The 18,939-nt window shown below is 36.3% G+C and overlaps 1 pseudogene; it reads left to right on the forward strand.

Annotated features, from left to right (window-relative positions):
- Nucleotides 1–12,020: 12,020 nt before the first annotated feature.
- LOC105853435 lies at nucleotides 12,021–12,551 on the forward strand (annotated as a pseudogene).
- The last annotated feature ends 6,388 nt before the right edge of the window (nucleotides 12,552–18,939 follow it).

Genomic DNA, 18,939 nt, shown 5'->3' on the forward strand with positions numbered 1-18,939 from the left:
AGTTCTGTATGCATAAATAAATAAATCTTAAAAAAAATTGTGAAATAGAACAAAAATAAACAAACAACTATAAATCAGAGATACTCTCCAGGGGAGGGGGAGGGGCCAAAATGAAGGAGGGGAGAGCACAGGGGACTATGGTGATGATGCACAGGTGAACTGGTGTTGGATATTCTATGGGGACTATACCTGAGAAAAGAAAGCAAACATTACAAAAAAAAAAAAAGATGTGAAATGTAAATAAATAATAATAAAAATAAAAACCCTGCCAGTCCAGAATGTTCTATCCTACAACACTCTCCTTCAGATGTGAGGAAGAAATAAAGACCTTCTCAGACAAACACAACCTTAAGGCGTTTACAACACTAGACCCTCCCTCCAGGAAATTTTGAAAGGAACACTTGTACCTAAATAAAAGGGAAGAACAGCCGGGAAGGTGAGGAGTGGCAGGGGGAGAATAAATAAGAAAACTGAACCAGAAAGCAAAGAACAAAATGGCAGCAGGAGACCTTATTAATTTATCAATAATCACTCTAAATGTAAATGAACTGAACAACAATCAAAAGACATAGAGGGACTGGTTGGATAAGAAGATGGAATCCAATTTTCTGCTGTCTCCAGGAAATGCATCTGAGCTCCAAAGATAAACACAGGCTCAGACTAAAGTGCTGGAAATCAATCCTGCAAGCAAATGGGGCCCAAAGAAAATCAAGGATAGTCATAAGTAGAAACCTAAGAATCAGTAGTTTGATAAGGAAACTTAAAATTTAATTGGTGGATTACCAGAAGCTAAGTAGGGACAAGTCTGAGAAAGAAAATCTCCAGGGAGGATAAGTCTTACAGACCTTTTTTATGAGGTCTCCAGAACATCAACCAGGTTGTCATAGTGAAGATCATAGGAAAATCCTCTCATTCTTCTGAGAAACATAGCTATTTGGAAATAAATACCAAAATTCCTGTTCTTAACCAAGTCCATCCTTAAATAATCTATTTCTATCAGAGTTTAACCTACTGGAACATAAATGACAAATGACTTTTCCCACTTAAGATGGTGGAGACCAAGAAATATTTGTGCAGATCACAGCTCCAGGATACCTGTTCACTGAAAGACAGAGACTTCAACACAGAAGTCCATCATGCTTCCTTTCAGGCCACATCACTGAACCCTATTTATCAAAATTCTCTATAACCAATATATCATATTAAGTCTTCAGAAAAAAAAATTGAAGTACACATTAAATGGCAAGATCCTCCCAAAAGCCATAGATTAAAGCTAATAAACATCATAACCAGACTCAGAGAAGGCAGAGCTACTGGAATTATTAGACAGGGAATTTGAAATAACTGTCATAAATATGTGGAAAGAAGAAACATTACAAAAAGAGTTGAACAATGTAAGCAGAGAAATGAATTTCTAAAAATGGACATACAAATAAATGCTAAAAAAAAGAAAAAAATACCATTATATAAATGAAGACTGTCTTTAACTAATTATATAGTAGTTTAGATAAGACTGAGGAGAAATTCAGAGTTTGAGGGTATGTTATTAGAAATTTCTAAAAGTGAAAAGCAAAGATAAAAATGATATGAAAATAAAATCAAATACATTAGAGTAATCACAGATTTAACAAGAAAATAGGGGGAATATCAAAAGGAAAGCAAAGGAGGAAAGGAATGTTAGAAATATTTGAAGTAATTATGACTGAGAATTTCTCAAAGTTAATGTCAGGCTCCAAACAACATATATAGGAATGTCAGAGAACATAAAAGTAGGACAATGATTAGAAATTCAACACTTATTCATATCTTATTCACAACATAGAAAAGAAGATACAAACAATATACCTTGAAAAAAGAAGAGAAAACTTACCAAGAGAGAAACAAGATAAAATCCTATATCCTACAAAACTATCCTTAAAAATTCAATGAGGAAAACTTACAAAAATAAAAATTGAAAGAATATATTGCCAGTAGTCCTAAGACTTTATTGACAAAGAATATTAAAAGAAATTAATGAGAGAGGAGAAAAATTTTATATCTACAAGTCAGATTTACATAAAGAAAGAAAAAACTTCAGGAAAGTAATAAAATAAAATAAACTTTCATTTTTATTATTTTAATTGGTCTTACAGTATAGAATATTCAAAATAACGAGACTATTATGTTCTGTAATACAATTTATATATTGCTATATTATGCAATGCTACATAAGACACAAAACAATAATTGTAGCTTGTAGATCACTGAAGTAGATGGCAGAAATGATACAAATAATGGGAGGGAGGAGTTAGGAACACTTTGTTATAAAAGCTTTACACTCCACTTGAAAAAGTATAGCATTATTCAAAAGTGTACAGAGTTAGTCATATTGCAAACTTTAGGACAAACTGCTAACAAAGCAGCAGTACATGCTGTCAGAAAGTCTGACAAATGACCACAAAGTTTCAGGGCTTGCCTTTTCCATATACTCACACCAGCAAAATTGCAGAAGAATAAAATCAGGAACACCTCAACAGAAAACAAACATCTGTAGCACACATCAGGAATAACAGTCTGGTGGAGAGAAGAAAAACTTTAAATGAACTGTGCTTACAGTGATACTTGGGTGATACAACTCACAGGACGGAGGGGGATGCCAGTAGAATGCCTTGGAATTAACTCAGGAAAACACCCACACTGGGGACACTGGATACCCAGCATAGCACTGGATAAAGGGATGCTCAGAGTTCTAGAACAGAGGGGGTATGGTCAGAGAATTTTAGAAGCCAGAGTACATAATGGTGACTACTGGCTTCAGCCTAATGCTCCCATTATTGAGGTCAGAATCAGCTGGAGTTAGAATCAGTGAAGAGAACAGGTCCTATCATCTGTCTCTCCTCAAAAAAGAGGACACTCGGGCCCTCCCTGGTGGCGCAGCTGGTTAAAGCACAGCACTGAGAATCTGAAGCCACTTCCTCATGAGTTCGATTCCCGCCTGCCCCGGAGGTGACCACATGGCGTGGCAGACCTCTCCTGACCCGCCCGCTGCTCCCCTCAGCAGTGTACTCCGTCAATCTGCCTGTTCTGTTCCCCACTCTGTCTCTGGTGAAGCCTCTCACCGCCCCTGAGCCTCTGGCCTGTACCCCAGTTCTGTATGCACAAATAAATAAATCTTTAAAAAAAAAAAAAAAAAAAAGAGGACACTCTTGCACTTGGGAGGGTGTAAACAGTGATTATTTGTCTTAGTTGACCTGGCACAATTCCGTTTGTTCCCATTGTTCTGGTTTAAATCTTCTTAGCCCCCTTTTCACTCTCAAAAGTGTCCTGGTTTCAGTGGCAAATACATGTCACCCTCCACATAAAAAAAGTCTGACACAAAAAGCTGACAGAACAGAATTGAAGCCAGTGATACAGACTTAGAAATATAGGAAAACAGGAAGAGAACTATTCTTACCAATTACAGAAAAATAAAGTTCTGGTAAGTGTATTACTTATCCACATCAAAGGAAGAAATGATTCCCTTCTCAAGAACTTATACAAGAAGTTTAGTTGTAAAAAGGCAAAACCATAATACTTTTCAAAAAATATATAGGAGAATGTATTTAGAACAACTAGGCAGGCAGTTATCTTGAGAGGAAATTACAAATGATAAAGAAAATCGATAAGTTTGATTATAATGAAATATCTTTTTATCAAAATTAATGTATAGGGAATATGTGTATTATGTATTAGTTGGGAAATGTTTTCTAGAATTTAATAAATCGATAAGAGCATAAACAAAAGATATTTTTAAAGAAAAGGCAAAATTTAGGAACAGGCAACCCACAGAAAAGGAAATGATCAATCAATATATAAGCTATGTTTAACTTTTCTATTAACCAGGAAAATATAAGTTAAAAATGCCATCTCAGGGCCCTTCCTGGTGGTGCAGTAGGTTAAAGCGCAGCACTGCAAGCTAGCCTCTGCTTCTGTGTGAGTTTGATCCCCAGTGCCGGAGGTGATCTACATGGCACTGCAGACTTCTCCTGACACGCCCACTGCTCCCCTTAGCAGTGTACTTAGTCAGCTTGCCTGTTCTACTCCCTGCTCTGTCTCTGGTAAATCCTCTCACTGCCCCTGCACCTCTGGCCTGTACCCTAGTACTGTATGCATAAATAAATAAATAAATCTTTTTTTTTAAAATGCCATCTCATACTCATCAGATTGGCAGGAATGAAAATTTCTAAAAGTAACACAAGTAGAGAAGTGGGAATACTTGTACTGTTGACCAGATGCAAACTGGTACAATCATTTTGCAGAACAAATTGATTATATCTAGCAAAATTGAAGATGCTTATACCTGTCATCCAGGATTCCTTTTGAAACAACAACAAAAAAGAATGGGACATATACATGGTAAATTATTGCACCAATGTGTTTAATAGTGATATAGCAATAGTGTTAATAGTAGTGACAGTATTAATATAAATGGAAACAATATAAATACCCATCAACAGAATATGAAATTTAAAACAATGTATTTACAGAATATAAAACAACACAGCAGTGAAGATATACTCACTGAAACTACCTTTATAGATACACCTAAAATGAACTTAATGAACTGTAATGCCAAGAAAATAATTAGAATGGTATAGAATACTACCATTTATATAAAAAAAAAACCTTGTAATTTTGGCATATTCAAAGAGATGTAAAAATAAATATAAAATAAGGCTATATAAGATACACAATAACCTTGGGGTAGTGGTTAGGGAAAGTGATGTACTGCTTTGCCATTTTTAATTCATATCAATAATATCACCTTTCTTTAGTTGGCATTTATCTGATAAATAACAATTTATTTCCAATCATTCTTTGTCCTTTAAAAAATGTTTCTCTTCAAGTAGTTTACAGCTAGATTTGTTGTAATTTTAAACTAATGTGATCATTTCTAGTAAATAAATTTTAAAAAAGGACACTAACCTCAACTGCACAGATGTTCATGTTGCTACTGGGGAGTCTGCCAGGAGCCAGATGGGGGTCCCTAGGATTGTTTCCCTCAACTGACTCCCTGAGGTCAGGAGAACATCATCTCATAATGCCTTCCATCTCTAGAACACTGTTGGGGGTTGGGATCATAAATATCCCAACACATTTGGGGGAAGACACACTTTGAAAAATAAATAGCATAAGGAAGTCTATTAGTATCCCAACTATGAACTTAATCACAGCACTTAATCATAATACATATGATTTGAGGTAACTCACATTATGTCCTTATATAAACTGTACATGTCTTGTACCATGATGTGGAAATAATGATGCATACCATTATCTATATCAGCATTTATTCACTTACCACATATGGACTTAGTATTTACTAGATACATGAGACTGCACTAACCACTAAGGTGATATGACACTAAAATTGACATGACTGTGACCTTCGGAGTTACAGCTAATCAAAAGGTACACAAGTACATTATACCACACTTTACATCTATTTGGTACTGTTCAGGTCATTAAGTGTTCTCACGTAAGTTATTCTACTTAATCCTCACCACGTGCTATAATTTACATTTCCCCAGAAAAGTGGGCATCAAATCAATTACATACATTTCTTGTGGAGCAATTTTAGCTGATGCTTACCTGCCTGCAAATCTCAATTCCAAGTCTGGGCAGACAGAAAGGTGCTCCTGTTTGCAGTGACATGAGATGGCTCACCAGAGCCTGAGCAGCCTCTGTGCTGCTTCTTCACTAAACCCATGCTTCACATCCTCTTGGTTGATAACTCCCCTATAACATTTAACCCTCACTAATCTCCAAGCCCAACTATGAAAAGAAAGCAGATGTCCTGTCGAGAATTAGTTGCTACCTTCTGATTTTTTTTTATATATTTATTTATTTATGCTTATAGAACTGAGGCACAGATCAGAGGTGTGGTGGGTGAGAGGATTCACCAGAGACAGAGTGGGGAGCAGAACAGGCAGATTGACAAAGTACACTACTGAGGGGAGCAGTGGGTGGGTCAGAGGAGGTCTGCCACAACATGTGGGTCAGCTCCCTGTCTGGGTATCGAACTTGTGCTGCAGTGGCTTTGGAAAGCTTCATAAATTGGTGCTTTAACCAACTGCCCACCAGGGAGAGCTCTGCTACCCTCTGATTTTTAACAGGTTTTTGTTTTACACTTTTCATGGATTACTAATTAAATCCAGGGATAAGAGAAAAAACATTTATCCAGCATTAATAAATGTCAGAAGTATAAAATGCTGTGAGATAGTATTATCATTATTTATTTTCATTTTATTAAACTTATTATTCTTAATATTTAGGACAATAATTTAGAGTGGCATATTAAAATATAGATTCTAAAACTATTTCCATAGTTTCCAGTCTTGATTCCATGAACTGACCATGTCATATTACCCTCAGTAAGATTTGATAATGAAAGCACTCAACTCCAAGGGCATTTGTAAAGATTAAATCAAATGACACAAATGAAGTGTCTGATGCATTATAAATTAAATTTTCACTATGTGTTAGCTATTATAAGTTAACATATGGAGAAATTGAGGCTGATAAAAGTTAAATAAAAGCTATTTAATTCTCCCAAGGCTAGTAGTATGCTGGTAAGTGAAGACTGGCTTGAAAATAGAACAGTCTAATTCCAGTCTTGGAGGTATGCTTGAGAAAAATGTATCCAAAATTTTAGGTAAACAAAAGTTTAAAAACTCAGTCACAAAAATATAACATGTACCGTAACTATATATTATATATGTTATCTGTAATACTCTAATACACATTATAAATACAACACAAAAAAAAAATCAAAGGAAGCCTATGAAGTCAAAATAAAGGTTTAGTATACTTTCTCTTTAGATTACTATTCATATTCTATGTGGGTGCTTGTCTAATTCTAATTTATATCTTCAAACTTCACATAAAATATAGTATCTTCCCCATAGCAGATGCTCAATAAATGTTATATATATAAGAGTATGAGGTTTTACTCTATAGTATCAGACTCTGTACTCTCTACTAAAACATACTGATATAATTGAATGCAAATTTGCTCAAAAGCAGTGTCCTTGAACCGAGTTTAATGTATCTGCTAGCTTTCAGGTGCTAAAGGTCAAGCTTCAGTCATCTTCTTCAGAGCATTAGTTAAAAGAGAGTTTGTTATATAGGATGAACAGCTGGTATCCCAAAAGGGACATTTGCAAGGAGGAAAATGAAGGTTTTTGAAGACATACATATGCTATTTAAATTGTTTTAATTCTTCTCTCTGTAATCCTATTGAAAATAAATGCCATTACTGTCTCCTTACAAAATCTAGATCTGCTAGGGGGATTTGTGATCACTCTCCATTTTTTTTTCAATAAATGGAATGAAGTATAGGTATAGATGTTCAACCAGGAGGTGATTGCCTGTGGACTGGATGGAAGTGTGTGTTTTATTTCTTCCCCCACCAGATGAGAGGATATAAAAGCAGTCACCTGTCAACACACTCCAGCAATGAAATTCAGCAGCCTATTGTCCCAATCACTGCTCTCAATCACTCTAAACGGCCTCCAGAGGCCATCATTATTATAGGACATGTTCCTAAGAGTAGATAAATGGAACTCCACCTGCCAGCCTGCATAGGGGAAGATGGACATTCTTGGCCAAAAATATGAAAGGGCCTGGAGCTTTATTGACATTTACATCAAAAATAGTTAGCAATGAAAGCAGCTGTTGTGGCGTGCTTTCACCACGACGTGTTTGGAATATGCTGTGAATTGAAATACAGACCTCCTGACAAGCAATTTACCTTCTGTCAGTCTCCATGTGCTTGCAGCATTACTGGGTACTCGCTGTGATAGGCCACTTAAAGCTGCACATGTGTACAGTTTGGATGAAAGATTAACTACAATTTGAGGCAGGAAGTAACGAATTGTGGAGTGTCATTCATAATGGCCTACATTGTCATCTGCAGGGTGACACCATAGCAAGAAGGTGCCTCTGTTGTGACTGCCTTATGGAATCAGATGTCATTCATTCTAATGAAGATCTGACTACAATTCTAATAAGCAGAGCACAAGACAGCTCAGGACTGGAAGCATTAATATGCCTTGTTTGTTGACATTACTGTGATGACTAAAATGCCATTATGCAAGAAATTCTTTCAGAAGTGATCCAATAGGGGCAATTGCAAAACAATGTATTACATCCCAGAACAAAGGATGTGGATAAGTTAATTTCTGTATTTATTCTTCTCAGTTGATTCAGTATATTTAGAAATTTTCTACTAGATGAACTGTTTGTACCAAGTTTTGGTGGCACTTCAGAAAGCAATGAATGTAGCATTTGTTAGAAAGAAGAGTAGACTCAATTCTGAACTGCTCCTTTCCTAAAAATGGTTGCCTTGAACTATGTCATCCGTCACTTGAGAAATAATGTAATCAACACTAGAGAAATAAATAACTGATGTAGTTTTCCTTCCTTTTGCTAAGGAGTTCATTTTCCACTGTATAAACTTCTCAACGGTGTAGAGTCAATGTGTTAACTGCCAAAGATGGTCTTTGTATTGAAATTAAGTGCCTGAGTCATTATCAACTTTATGAATAAATCCTTTTTTTTTTTTTTTCAGAGAACAGAGTTTCATTTCCTAAGTATTGAGAAGCTGCTTTGTTTTTTCTCTTTTACTAACATTTGACTCTTTGGGTCCCTTGAGTGGTAATGAGTGAAGAGAAATGACAAAAATTTAATTCTTCACAACTCAGGTAGAAGGAGGCATTTAATACAATGGATGTCTCAAATATCCAGTGCATTTGCTCTATATCTTGTAGTTAATAATCCTGCAATTAGTCATATTTGCACCATCTAGTAATCTAATTTCATTTTTTCCCCTCCCTTCCCACTACTACCACAAAATATATGTGTCTAGAATTTCCATTTTTGCTTCAAAGTATGGCCTAAAGTTTTTAGTAAGATTGAGAATCTAGGCTTTCAACCTCCTCATGCTAGCCTAACTGCTCTGGGAATCTAGAATTACACACAAGTTTTCAATTTTTTTCTTTATACTTTACTTTGACAAAAAATTATACATAAAAAAAAAGAATGTCTGTAATGTATTGTGAAATATTTAACTAATCTTGATTCAGAAGTATATCCCTGTCAATAACCATTGCAAACGTGTTCCTACAAGTATAAATATAGTGTACATTGCAGAGACCGTCATTCACAGAATCATTTGCTGTGATTGGCTCTTGTATGGTTGGTGGCTAATGCTGGCTCAACACAGAAAGTTAATGTGGGGTGAGTTCTAACAGGCCTGTGTGTATCAGAGCAGAGGCAATACTGTGGGAGGCTTTCACTTTCAGTGAAACTGCCTTAATTGAGTCTTTTGGTCAGTCAATAAATAGCTAAAAGAAATTACCGACAGCTGTCTAGCTGCTGGCAGACATTGGTTCTAAAGCACTCATGCAAATTAGCATGTGTCTGGAGACCCTCCCAAAAAAACAGTCTGCAAACACCAAAATTTCTGTTGTATGACTTACTTTTGCACTTCTATTAACTCAGGTCTTTTCCTAATTTCTATTCCTTTTACTGTTGACACAATTCAATGCAAACATGGTGGCTTAAAACAATGCAAATTTATTAACTTACATTTATGTAAGTCAAAGGACAAAAGGAATTTACTGGTCTAAAATCAAAGTGTTAGCAGAACTATATACCTTCTTGAGGCTTTGGGGAGAATGTGTTCCCTGGCCCATGCAGTTTTTAGACGCTACCTGCTACTTTAACTTGTGACCCCTTCTTTCATCGTTAAAGCCAAGCACCAAAACCTCTTGCCAGACTTTGACTCCTCTACCTCTCTCATTCCAATATAAGGATGCTTGTGATTACATGAGACCCACCTAGATAATCTCACCATCCAGAAACACTTAATCACATAGACAAAGTCTTCTTTGCCACATGAGCTCACACATCCACAGGTTGTAGAGGTTAGGATATATAAATATTTGAGGGGCCATTATTCTGCCTTGTACCCTACTTTATAAAAATTCTTTCTGCATCTATTGCATTTTTTTCCTGACAACTTTCAGATGTAGTCATGGCAGGAGAAGCTATTACTGTCACGTGTAAGTGAAAAAAAAAAGGCTCAGAAATGCCTGTGACTTGCCTAACTCTGCACTGATTAGGCAGAGTAATACACCCCAGGTTGTAAAACTCATCAGTTACTGTTTTCACAAATGATTGTGTAACTCTATAAGAAAACTTGGTTACCACAAAGGTATGCAGAGAAGATGTGGTCCCACTTGATATTGCATTCCTAGGTCTTTCCATGATAGTCTCTGGCTGCTTGAGTCTCCTTTTTCTTTGTACTCTGAAACTGTATTTAACAGAGCAAATCTTTCATTCCCCTTTTTATACATACAGAACTGGGGTACAAGCCAGCAGTGCAGGGGCAGTGAGAGGATTCAACAGAGACAGAGGGGGGGAGCAGAGCAGGCAGATCGATGAAGTACACTGCTGAGGGGAGCAGTGGGTGGGCCAGGAAAGGTCTGCCTCACCATGTGGGTCACCTCTGGGGCCAGGGATCGAATTCACACTGAAGCAGCTGCAGCTAGCTTGCAGTGCAGCATTCTAACTCACTGTGCCAACAGGGAGGGCCTCATTCCCTTTCTTAACCTTCCTATTTGCTCTTGCTCTTAGAGGCTTATGTTCTCAGATTCACCCATGTTTTAAAGCATCCTTCAGTCCAGATCAATACATATACTTAATCTAATCAATCAATAAATAATATTTCAGGGGAATGACATTAGGTGGCACTTTAGTAGACTGGAAGTCACAGTGACAGCATTATAATTCAAATCATTCATCACTGAGATTAGGATTTGGATTTTTCTGTCTAGATGACCTTAGTCAGATTATGTTGTGCTTATCTGAATTTCAATGCTCTTATCTACAAAAAAGTGATAATCTGCCACAATTATTATTGATCTGAAGGGATGACACATGCTTGTGGGTAGAATGTTTAAAAGGTGTTTGTTTCTTCCCTATTTACTTTCGCCACTCAAGAGGAACAGAACAGCTAAATCATGAATCCAAGTTAGCAGTATTTGTACGTTATAAGAAAATGGGAAAATTTTTATTTGACAATATTTAACAAAACTTGAAATTTAAAATCTAAGTCATATGTCAGATGCATAGTTGTTGCTAAATAAGTAAATTCCAGTTATTTGTCAAATCTCATCATATAGATATAGACCCCAGTTTGCAGGGAATTATAGACATTCTGGTAAATTACATGGGAGTTTGCTTCAGAAAGATGATAAAAAAATATAGTAGGATCACAGAGAAGTAAAAAATAATATATAGTTAAACAAAAATATTCATTTCGTCTTTTTCACCCAAAACTCATTCAGTCATAACTTGTCCATGCAGTGCTTTATTATTTCTTGAGTATGTAATATGTACTACTTACAAGAACCAAGTATTATCATGACTAATAAACTTGATTGCTCTTCAGGATGACATAGACCAGGAAAGATGAGTAGTATGCCAAGATGTTTTAGGAGTTAAGGGAAGGGCACACATTCTAGTTACTAAAATAAAAGAGTTAGAAATGTTTTCTTGAGAATCAAATATTTAATATGAGAACTGAATAATGCAGGAATCATTCAGGCTAGGATAGAGAAAAACAGGTGAATTCCAAGCCCAAGGCCTGTAGAGGGGACTATAAGATATTCTTTTGAATAGAGCTATAAGATATTCTTTTGAAAAGAGTTCATAAAATGCAAGGAAATTAGGAAATGTGGGATACCTTTCTTTTTCTCCATTTCAATAACTCTCTGAAGAGCAAATATGTATTCCTTCCCACAGATTTTCACTCCAGACAAGAACTCATATGCTGAATTTTTTCCAGAGTTTGGCACCACATGTTTTCTCAGTAACCTATAAAATGCTTTTCTCAGAAACCCTGAACACTTTCCCAAACCTTTGTACCGAATATTTTTTGGGAGATAGCTTCATGCTATGGTCAGCTGTAACACACCTTACATTGATGATATAATTTCATTACATCTTTCTAAAAGGAACAGGCAAGTTTTCAGGAGTGAGGAAAGTTTTGTACAAATATGGGTCTTCTGATGTAGAGGACACAACTGCAAGAAGAGCTGTGGATAATAAAGATGATAACATTGACATCTTTGGGTATGATGAGAAGGAGGACATTGAAGAACACATGCAGCTAAGAAATGAATGTCCTGCATAGTATGTGTCAAAGAAGGTAAAATAAAAACCCGTACTTGTTGCCAAATTTTCCATTTTCTTAAATGTGAAACCTTGGGATAGTGAGACAGATATGGCAAAACTAGAGCGTGTCAGACATATTCAAGCAGATAGCTTAATGTGGAACTCTTATAAACTAGCTCCAGCAGAGCATGGCTTTAGAAACTTCAAATACAGTGTGTGGTTGAAGATTATAAACTTAGAACTGATATACTGGAGGAAAAGATCACTGCTTTTGAGTACTATGTACACTACGTGACATGGCTGCTTTCAACAATATCCAAAATCCATCATGGATTATGAACCTTAAATAAAAATGTGAAAGGCAAGGGGAAAAAAAAGACAAAAAAAAACCCTATAAAATAAAGGGAATTAAATAATTCAGATATATAAGAAAATGCCAAAACTGATATGCCATAGCTCTCAAAAAAAAAAAATCAAAAAACTGTTTGAAAACACAATCAAATACAAGAAGATGTAGCCTACTAAAAAGGGTTCTTGTACATAGAGAAGAGGAAGAAAAAAAAATGAAATGAAAATCATATGTGCAAAGCAAAGAAAAACAGAACTAAACTAAAATATATAACAGAATTACAAAAAATTCAGTTAACACTACATAAACCAAATCATTAAATAACAGGGAAAACTTAAGATGGTCCTTAAGGACAGATAAAAATAAATAAGAATAAACAACTGAGACTGTAGGGTGGTGGTAGGCAAGAAATAGCAGCATAGCTTCATATTATATTACAACTTAAATAATCAACTAAAACAACTGTAACAAAAATAAAAGAAAAATTTAAAGACAAAAATTTCAGAAAATTTTGGTAAGCTCATAAAAAGACATCAACACATAATATATACTAGCAATTTATTAAATTACAAATATAAAGAAATCCTGACAAATAATGCAGAGACATATATATTATCTTTAAAACAATAAAAACTATATAATTTAAATTTAGAAAAAACCTAGATGATCATAAAATAAGGAAAGAAGGTCCCCTTGAAATAGGAAGCCTTGGAATTTCCTCCCTCTTCCACCCAGTCACACTGAGTCAACAGCAATACATGGATCTGTTCCCTCTGTGAGAAATTCAGAAACTTGAAAGATATTTGCAACCCAGGAGAGTACAAGTCCAGTCACATAGACACCGGGAGGAAAAACAGAAACAACCTTATTACAGTCCTTACCCTTGACACAGCCATGTAAGTAAAGGGAAACCTCAGATCCCACTCAGGATTTAGACTGTACACCTGGCACACCAACTTTTCCAGTTCCTCCTTAGGGAGTGGCTTCTCTGTGAGTGGCTATCTCAGAAAGCTGACAAGCATTCACACACTAGTTTCCTGGGAGCTAGAGAAAACAAAGTAGGGATTTAAACTAGCATGTGGGCACTTGTCACCATTCCTCTTCCTGACTCAGTGAAGAGCAAGTGGGCAATAAACTCCAGTTTCCAACCTCTCTCTGAGCAGAGAAAGAGATGGACCAAATGTCCAATGTTCCAAGTTTTCCTGTGTATGATCAAAGAACTAACTTATGTTTTGCTTTTCTTGGTGAAATAAAAAAACCTCATATACTCTTGCTGCATCAGAATGAAAGACAGTAGTTTGATTTAGTGCTCAACAGTTGTCAAAATCTCTCTCTGCTTTTAACATAGAGTAAACAGGTAAGTCATCTGAAATTCCATTTTCTTTCTAGGAAAGAAAAGAGTTGGAAATGTATACAAAGACACACTTTTCTGAAAGTTTCTAAGGAATTGGCTTCAATCCTATTTAGAGCACGAAAGGATCCACCATACCTAGATACCCAGGAACCATTAAGAACAAAGAAAACATATTGGACTAGCATGAAAGGTTAAAATACCTCATTGATCAGGCTAACTGGTGAGTGTATTTTATTTTTTGAGGATCATCTGTAAAGAAAGAGGTCACTGTTTTGTCTAATACATACATGCCAATACAGAGAGTCAAGGAAGATAAACATGGAAATATATTTCAAACAAAGGAACAAAATAAATCTCAAAAAACTAAGTGTAATAAAATGGATATAGATTATTTATTTGTCAACTAATTCAAAACAGCCATCATAAATACACTCTCTGGGGTCATGAGCAAAGTGAGAATTTCAGCAGAGACAGAAAAGATAACAATTTAACAGACAAATTATGGCACTGAACAATAACTGAAATAACTCTGAAGTGTTAACAACATATTAGATTAAGCATAAAGAAAAATCAGCAAACTTAAAAATAGGTCATTGAAGGCCCTCCCTGGTGGCGCAGTGGGTTAAAGCACAGCACAAAGAAGCTTAAGCCACTTTCACATGAGTTCGATCCACGCCTGCCCCGGAGGTGACAGACCTCTCCTGACCCGCCCGCTGCTCCCCTCAGCAGTGTACTTTGTCGATCTGCCTGTTCTGCACCCCACTCTGTCTCTGGTGAATCCTCTCACCCTCCACATCTTTGGCCTGTACCCCAGTTCTGTATGAATAAATAAATAAATCTTAAAAAAAAAATAGGTCATTGAAAATTACTTGGTCAGTGGACAAATGAAAAAACACAGTGTCCCACAAAGGAAATTATGGGCCCAATAAGTGTACATAGCACAGCAGTCCCTGAAGAAGGGAGAGAGAATGAATAAGAATGGTTATTTTAAGAAAATAACTTCTTCCCAAATCTGAAATAGAAAATAAGCATCCAGATATGGGAAGCAGCCCCCCAACCCAATTCCAAATAAGATGAAGCCAAAGAAATCCTCTCTAAGACACACTATATTCAAATGATTAAAAGTCAAATAGAAATTTGAAAAATAATAAGAAAATATAATCAGTGGATTTTCAGGAGAAACAAGACAGATGAAGGGAGTAGGCTGGTTTATTCAAAATGTTGAAAGAAAAAACTGACAACAACATATACTAAACCTGGAAGTACCCAATTTCACAACCAAAGGAGAGATAAAGACTATAAGATGAATGACAACTAGCACCATTTACAAAACCTATCTGTTTGAAAACTAAAGTAAGTCTAAATAATTCAGAGTTAAAAATGTCATAAAAATTTTTTTAAGTATTCAGATTTAATCAGTCACAGAAGAAAATGAAATTAGGGTTATTTTAAGTGTCTACTGCTTTCTTGTGTTTTAGTTCCTCATTGCAGTGCCTCTTCCTAAGACCTGATTCTTCACTGACCAGCTTCTCAGAGCCATGTGGAGTTTGTAGAAATTGTTCCATTTATAGCTCCTGTCATCACTAGTTCCACCCACAGAGGCTCACTCTGAGATTCCAACCAAATCTAGGATCTGTAACTCCCTGGAGCTCTTCTCCATGGCCTGCCTCAGGATTCTCTGCCCCACAATTTCTAGTTGCCTGAGCTTCTAATTCCAACCTCTGCCATTCCTAACCAGTGTCCTGTGGCATCACATACTTGCATGCAGCTCAGGAAAGTACCTCCAGGCAGAGAGCCAGGGCAGCATTTTGAGCAATCACAGTACTACATAGAGTTGTTGCGCAATGTTTGAAAACAGGCTCAAATATTTTTGTACAATTTTTAGTTATCCACAGCAAGAAGTCAAGTTTGGTCCCAGTGATTGTTACCTCACTAGGAACAGCAGTGTGACCCATGTAATTTTAGTGATTATTCTGCATATGAGGTCATTGAAAATCACCTACAGCCACTGTGAGGCCTTTCTTTTCCTTCCTTCTTGTTTTTCCCATAGTTTCAAAACAATTTGAAATTTGATTTAAATTAAACATTAGTTGAACCATCAGTTCAGTATGACAGAAATATTTAAAACCTAGATATTAAACAAACAGAAAATAGAAACAGTGCCATTGAACTCACTTAAGATGATCACAGGCCATTAACATTCACTTAACCTTCAAAACCCTACTTTCATAGTCTCCAACAGAACAAATGAAGAATCTGGGAGGGATGAACAGTAAAGTAGCCACATAACATCTCCCCCATTTTTGGTTCCTGCCCTAGCCACAGTAATAATAACCTTCACCTGCAAGTGATAAACATATGAATGTGCTCACAATAATCCTTATTTTAAGTTTTTATCCAGATAGAAACATAAAGACTTATATGGTCACAGAATTAATGGAACAAGTTACTATAGTTAGCCTGGCTGAGTTTCTTCAGCTTAGTTCCTATGGTATCGAAGTCTTTTTATTTCCCATTAGGGACAGGTGTAATTGATCTTCCTCAAGTTGGGATAATGAGCTATTAATAGAGAACAACTGAGCTGGAGGCCCCCTTCCTTGCTATGCTACTGTTTTGGAGTGTTCACAAAAATTCAAACCTCCAAGTAGTGCTCCAAAACTCTTCCTTAATCAACTCCCTTACCAACCCTACTTACTCCCATTACTACCAAACACCCCGAAGATCAAACACTTCGATGTTACAAAGTTCCCTTCCACTGAATTTCTAGAGACTGAAAGGTATCAGTGTCCTGGGATTTTTCTTTACTATTCTATCTAATACACAGAAGACAGGTTAGCAGAATTGATGATGGCTGGACTTTCATGTAGTCAGACCTTACCTTTTGGTGATATTTATTACGACATCATTATTTTGATTTGTTGAGAAAATACCTGTGTTGATGGAGACCGAGCGAGGAGCAGAACAGGAAGATTTACTGAAATGCACTGCTGAGGGAAGCAGCAGACCAGAAGGGAGAGGTCTGCTGTACCACATGGCTCAGCTTCCTGGCTGGGGATTGGTCACTCTGAAGTGGCTGCAGGTAACTTGATAGTGCTGAGACTTAACCCCTTGTGCCACCAGAGAGGCCCTCAACAACCTATTCATATTCTATGTTTTCCTGTAAATTGTTTAAAGTAGATAACAAATAAACATGATTGCTCTAGTGAAACAGTGAAAGAGAACCTAAATACTTGAGATATTTTGATTAAATTCATGATAGTATATTTTACAAACTTAAACACCAAACTGGTAGCAGCAAAATCTTCCTGTTTTGCTTATACATATTGTCCTTTGATTTACTATGGTTGGGGGTAGATAGCATCTTGAAGGTTTTAGGTTGAAGATGATCAAAACATTAACCTATTTGTTGAATTTCTTGAAGTGATCTAAAATTATTTTCAATGTTTGATAAAATATTGAAATTAATCATACATTCCTATACCCCATGTAATTTATTTTTATGGAAGGTCCAAATAAAAGGCACTTTTTAGTTGTTCATCCTGGTAAAGCTATATGCAGATAGTGAATTTTAAAGAATAATAACTACCAAAATTTTGAAAATAACTATTAACTTCTAAAAATGGCAAACAGAATCTTTTAAATTATAGATTCTTTTCTTATGTGCTATCCTAAGAAACTTGATAATATTTGCAAATGTTTCCATAAGAAGGAAAGTTTATGAAACATGTTTAAATATTTATGGAATGTTAAAAATGAGGCATTAATTGGCAAACAACTTAATTAAAATGCTTTCTCAAGTAATTAGCAACAAATACTTCCCTATCTGTTTTGCATGCCATTTGTCTTGTTGTGTTTGTTAAGCCTGCCTGTCAGTCAAACTTTGCTTCAGGTAATTTTTTTGCTCTGTGGGGAAAATCTTCAAAAATTACATCTGAATTTAAAATATTTTGATTATCATTTTTATCTAACAAATTCTCTTTTTCACCTCATCTTCTATATGTCCCAGAAAACCACCATCCTGGGAATTTAAGGCCTGAAGATGAAATTTTGCATCAAGGCATTACTGAGTTTCCAAAAACACTCTCCAGAGAACAAACTGAATCAATCTAGAATCAACAAACAGTGCAGTTAATTAATGAGAACACCATAAGGGAGCTTTTTTAAACAATGTTGACGGCTGCTGCCTCAGGACCAATAGCACCAGAAGTTATTGCTGGTTTGAAAGAAGTGACTCTTAGGGTTCCCCCAAGGCACCTTTTGCTTACATTAGCTATTTACCACAACTTTTCCTTTTATTTGCACCCTAGGGGAAGTACACTTATTTCCTAAATTACTTTTTAAGTGATGCTTAGGCCTGCCAGTAGCCCGAGGTAGAGAGTTGAAGGTACCACAGAGTAAACAAAAACAGAAACCGATCCTGAAAGAACACTGAACAAATCTGCAGAAAAATCTTTATACTATAAGAGGTTTTCCAAACTACAAGTCCTAAGACAGCACATAAAATGTGATGGATCCTTTCTTTGAGCTGGTCTACCTTGGGGATGAAGAGGGAAAAGGAGTGTAGAGGAATGCCTCATAGATGGTAATGAGGTTGGGTGTAAATGGTTAGGAAGCTGTGGTGACATAAAAATACACATACTTGGGCCCTCCCTGGTGGCACAGCAGGTTAAGCACAGCACTAAGAAGCTAAAGTCACTTCAGCACGAGTTAGATCCCTGGTGCTGGAGGTGATCCACATGGTGGGGCAGACCTCTCCTGGTCCACCTGCTGCTACCCTCAGCAGTGTACTTCCTTGATCTGTCCTGCTCCCCACTCTGTCTCTGGTGAAGCCTCTCACCACCCCTGCACCTCTGGCCTGTACCCTATTTCTGTATGCATAAATAAATAAATCTTTTAAAAAATGCACATACTTTATAATAAAGTCTTGCTGTGTCTTGGTTTTTAAAGGCATGGATGCCCAAACTTATTATTCACAGAACATAAGTTTTCAAAGGCAGGCACCCGTTTTTAGTTCACTGACTATCCTGAGCTCCTA

Source organism: Condylura cristata, unplaced genomic scaffold (genome assembly GCF_000260355.1).
Source record: "Condylura cristata isolate star-nosed mole 26May11 unplaced genomic scaffold, ConCri1.0 scaffold00009, whole genome shotgun sequence".
NCBI classification, from domain to species: Eukaryota; Metazoa; Chordata; class Mammalia; order Eulipotyphla; family Talpidae; genus Condylura; species Condylura cristata.